We start from the raw sequence: 6,170 nt of genomic DNA, 5'->3' as shown, positions 1-6,170 counted from the left end.
GTTATTCAATCACTTTGGGGGAAAGTTTATAATCTTCTACACACCCTAGGAATCTCCCCGCTATATACCCCAGAAGTGTCTCTACTGCATATGCAAATGACTAACCTGAACCCGTCCAGTGAAGCCCTCACAATCTACATCTTAAAGGGACAGTCAAGTATAAATTAAACTTTCATTATTCAGATAGGACTTTTAATTTTAATTGACTTTCCAATTTACTTTTATCATCAAATTTGCTTTTTTCTCTTGGTATTCTTAGTTTAAACTAAACATAGGTAGGCTCATTTGCTAATTTCTAAGCCTTTGAGGGCTGCCTCTTATCACATGCTTTTTAAATCTCTTTTCAACACAAAGAGACAGAAAGTACACGTGGGCTATATAGATAACACTGTGTTCAGGCACAGAAAGTTATTTAAGATCTAGCACATTACAATGCTAAATTTAAGACAATAGATAATAAACAGTCACAGTCATGTGATCAGGGAGCTGGAAGAAGGTTCCTAGATACAAGGTAATCACAAAGGTAAAAAGTACATTAATATAACTGTGTTGGTTGTGCAAAACTGGGGAATGAGTAATAAAGGGATTATCTATCTTTTAAAATAATAACAATTCTATGGTTGACTGTCCCTTTAATGGCCACAAAACTCGCCATAGCCAGATCTTGGAAAGCTGAGAGACCACCCTCACTATCCCAAGTCTTACCTATCATCCAGTTTATAAGACTAATGGAACAATACTCATACAAGGTCCTAGACAAGGTAGAGACCTACTATGAGATCTGGTCCCCCTGGCTTTCCAAATTCCCAGACTGGAAACTCGCCCTTACTCCTAACCCTCCCACTTAAACCCATCTTATCATCAGTGTCTAACTCTCTTTACCTGTTAAAACTGTCCCACCTGTCTCCTCCCCTCCCTTCACTCCCTTCCCTTGATCGTGCCCATCCTTTAACTTTATAGGTCTCTCTATAAAACTGATCACACTATCAATTTCTACTAATATAACTACTCACTAGCCCTTCACGTCTTACAAACCCCCCTTATTAAAAAATAAGAGACTTTTAGAAACTCTGCCTCACACACTGATTAACACTCTTTTAACCCGTCAGACATAAAGGAATATGCTTGATTTACCTTATCACATTCTCTATCTGTATTTCTTTATCAATATGTATTAATACCCTCCATGTGATATTAATGTCAGTGATTATGTTATCATATGACTGTACGAGTCTCAATAAAAAGTTTTACTTAAAAAAAAATAAAAAATAATAACAGCACAAAGCAGTTAGAAGGGGTTAAAGTGAGGGAATGTGGGAGTGTTTGAAAAAAACTAAACAAACGGCAATGAAAAATGCCTTCTACATTGCGGTCTATGGGTGACTGTGATTTCACTCTAAATATATATGTATATGTTTATATACATATATATTTATGTGTTGATATGTGTATATACACATATAAACAAATAAATATATTTATATATTCATATACATATATATTTAACCTTTGCTGCCCATCGCTGCGCAACTTACCCCCTTCGCTGCGCTAGGTACTTAGCTGTGTCTGATGGCATCAAAATGAGGAAATGTATTACCGAGTGGAGCGCCTGTAAATGCCTAATTTTGCGCTCCACTCGTAATCTAGTCCTAAAGGAGAGAAAAATCACCGTACACTGTCCCTTTAATGACATACCCTGTACCAGGAGAGACCCACGCTATTACAGTGCTTAGAGGCTATATATCATATATAATTATGGATATATAACTTTAATTTTTAAGGTAAAATTATATATCCACAATTATATATCATATATAGCCTCTAAGCATGTTAAAGCATATTAAAAGCACTTTGGCACAGACACTGTAGCCGCTTTGAGTGCACATATACACTTTCAATCCACTTATTTACTAATAACACTACCCATCCCGTTGTGAGAACGGAATAGTATTTGTAGGAAGGGTCCAACTAGCACTACACTAACATTTGTAAACCACGTTATTACAGCCCTGACAGCCCCTTGTGATAGGCAACGTACAGGGTACATCGCTGTTGTTAAGGGGTTAATTCACCTGTGCCTTTTACTAAAGAGAACACTCAACATACAACATTGTGTGCACATTCAACCCAACCTCAAACTATCAGACACTTTTCCTGTGTAAAAGAGAAGTAAAAAGCCACAGAGAAGATGGTATCTGTTGTTTATTGTCAGGGAAGTACAATGAAATGTCTTTAGTGAGCAGAGTTTTAATATCTCATAGAACAAGGAACTAATATTTATTTTAAATAATGTAAAAATATCTGTTTTTGGTGCAATCATAAAACTCAGATTTTACATGCTGATAAATACAACTACTTCACTTTCTCTGATATAGGGCAAGATTACAAATAGAGCTATATTTTGCTGTCCCGCACGTGCATTAACGTCAGTATACGGGGGCTTTTTGCGCGTGTTGGGTCGCACTTGTATTACAATTTGAAAGTAAAAAGCGTGCAAGCATGAACCTGACGCGTGCAAAAAGTTGAACTTCCCATATCACGACTGCGTTTACGTATTCTCCCATAGACTTCAATCGAGCGTGAAAACTGCCGAAAAAACAAACACCCATCCTTGCATGCTAAACTGATCACGTTTATTCAAGTGCACAAAACCCGATATGAAATATCAATATTTCACAATCCAATGTTCTTCACATAGCAGAATATGTTCTATTTATTCTTTAACAAATATATATATATATATATATATACCATATATACCATATACTGTATATATTGTATATATACAGTATATATATATATATATATTTTACATATGTATAATGTGCTTATATGTGTATATATGTATTTATATACACATATAAATACATAAATATATCTGAACACACATATATGCATATATATATATATATATATATATATATATATATATATATATATATATATATATATATATTATATATATATATATATATATACAGGGAGTGCAGAATTATTAGGCAAGTTGTATTTTTGAGGATTAATTTTATTATTGAACAACAACCATGTTCTCAATGAACCCAAAAAACTCATTAATATCAAAGCTGAATAGTTTTGGAAGTAGTTTTTAGTTTGTTTTTAGTTATAGCTATTTTAGGGGGATATCTGTGTGTGCAGGTGACTATTACTGTGCATAATTATTAGGCAACTTAACAAAAAACAAATATATACCCATTTCAATTATTTATTTTTACCAGTGAAACCAATATAACATCTCAACATTCACAAATATACATTTCTGACATTCAAAAACAAAACAAAAACAAATCAGTGACCAATATAGCCACCTTTCTTTGCAAGGACACTCAAAAGCCTGCCATCCATGGATTCTGTCAGTGTTTTGATCTGTTCACCATCAACATTGCGTGCAGCAGCAACCACAGCCTCCCAGACACTGTTCAGAGAGGTGTACTGTTTTCCCTCCTTGTAAATCTCACATTTGATGATGGACCACAGGTTCTCAATGGGGTTCAGATCAGGTGAACAAGGAGGCCATGTCATTAGATTTTCTTCTTTTATACCCTTTCTTGCCAGCCACGCTGTGGAGTACTTGGACGCGTGTGATGGAGCATTGTCCTGCATGAAAATCATGTTTTTCTTGAAGGATGCAGACTTCTTCCTGTACCACTGCTTGAAGAAGGTGTCTTCCAGAAACTGGCAGTAGGACTGGGAGTTGAGCTTGACTCCATCCTCAACCCGAAAAGGCCCCACAAGCTCATCTTTGATGATACCAGCCCAAACCAGTACTCCACCTCCACCTTGCTGGCGTCTGAGTCAGACTGGAGCTCTCTGCCGTTACCAATCCAGCCACGGGCCCATCCATCTGGCCCATCAAGACTCACTCTCATTTTATCAGTCCATAAAACCTTAGAAAAATCAGTCTTGAGATATTTCTTGGCCCAGTCTTGACGTTTCAGCTTGTGTGTCTTGTTCAGTGGTGGTCGTCTTTCAGCCTTTCTTACCTTAGCCATGTCTCTGAGTATTGCACACCTTGTGCTTTTGGGCACTCCAGTGATGTTGCAGCTCTGAAATATGGCCAAACTGGTGGCAAGTGGCATCTTGGCAGCTGCACGCTTGACTTTTCTCAGTTCATGGGCAGTTATTTTGCGCCTTGGTTTTTCCACACGCTTCTTGCGACCCTGTTGACTATTTTGAATGAAACGCTTGATTGTTCGATGATCACGCTTCAGAAGCTTTGCAATTTTAAGAGTACTGCATCCCTCTGCAAGATATCTCACTATTTTTGACTTTTCTGAGCCTGTCAAGTCCTTCTTTTGACCCATTTTGCCAAAGGAAAGGAAGTTGCCTAATAATTATGCACACCTGATATAGGGTGTTGATGTCATTAGACCACACCCCTTCTCATTACAGAGATGCACATCACCTAATATGCTTAATTGGTAGTAGGCTTTCGAGCCTATACAGCTTGGAGTAAGACAACATGCATAAAGAGGATGATGTGGTCAAAATACTCATTTGCCTAATAATTCTGCACTCCCTATATATATATACACAGTATATATATATCGAAGAAGGAATGAAGATTCCAGGTGTCCAAAAGTAAGTATAAAAAATCCAAGCTTTATTCAAACATAGTTTGGGTTAAAAACCTGTGTAGCAGAGTATCCAGGTAAAAACAGCGAACTTTTTTGTTTTTGTTTTGAGTAAAATATATATATACAGTATGTTTGTGTGTACATATGTATTAATGTTCTTATATGTGTATATAAGTATTTATATACACCTATAAATACATAAATATATCTGAACACACACACACATATATATATATATATATATATATATATATTTATATATATATGTATACAGTATATATATAAGATGCTCAAAAAACAAAGTATTGCTGTATGCAGTGATACCTTTTTTATTGGACTAACATAATATTTCAAAGACAAGCTTTCAAGAGTTTTCCTCCCTTCCTCAGGTCTGAAGCAATACTGATCAATTTGATATAGATACACATCACATACAACAAATGGAAGAGAGGGAGGGGGGTGAGAGGGGTGTCATAAAAAGCAGAGTATGTGTTTGAAGGAGAAAATAGCTGAGAATAGCAAGAAAGAGTAAATAAACAAAGGGGAGTAAATAGGCAAGATGAGAGGAAAAACAAAAGGAAAAAGAAACCAATATAAGACAATAAGATGAGATTATAGAAAGTTATGGTAATGTGTGAGAAAGCATCACATTAGCAGATGAGCACAAATAGGATCCTTTAATATTATATGATGTGTTATTTTGACTGGCTGTGTTGTTGTCATAATGTGGTGTACATGATACAGTGTACAGCGTGTGATAGAGGTTGCTACATTGGAGAAACTGGCCTAAAGCTGCATCTCAGAATGAATCTACACTTGATCAAGAACCACAAGGAAAATGAATATTGTACCCCTGTTGGTCATCACTTCACCCAGACTGGTCACTCCATCCCAAACCTCAGGATTAAAGTTCTTAAAGGGAATTTCAAAGACTCTCATGAACGAAAGACGTTTGAGATGAAAATGATCACACATTTCAACACCAGAAATGAAGGACTTAATGTAGACTCTGGCTTTCTCACACACTACCATAACTTTCTATAATCTCTCATCTTATTGTCCTATATTGGTTTCTTTTTCCTTTTGTTTTTCCTCTCATCTGGCCTATTTATTCTCCTCTGTTTATTTACTCTTTCTGGCTATTCTCAGCTATTTTCTCCTTCAGACACATACTCTGCTTTTTATGACCCCCTCTCACCCCCCTTCCTCCCTTCCATTTGTTGTATATGATGTGTATCTATATTAGATTGATCAGTATTGCTTCAGACCTGAGGAAGAGAGGAAAACTCTCAAAAGCTTGTCTTTGAAATATTATGTTAGTCCAATAAAAAAGGCATACTGCAATACTTTGTTTTTTGAGCATCTTATCTACTGGACTAACACGGCTAATCCAATCTTCACTATATATTATATATATGTAAAATAGCACACAGAGGAGCACTCACCGGGTCTTTACAATATAAATATAAGATTTATTCAATCATGTTAGTGATGTTTTGGGACTATCAACCCCGTCTTCAGACTACATATAATGAAAAAGTGCACATACCTCACTTCATTTGTACCCTCCACCAG

Source organism: Bombina bombina, unplaced genomic scaffold (assembly GCF_027579735.1).
Source record: "Bombina bombina isolate aBomBom1 unplaced genomic scaffold, aBomBom1.pri scaffold_1332, whole genome shotgun sequence".
Taxonomy (NCBI): domain Eukaryota; kingdom Metazoa; phylum Chordata; class Amphibia; order Anura; family Bombinatoridae; genus Bombina; species Bombina bombina.
Note: the sequence above shows the minus strand (reverse complement) of the source record.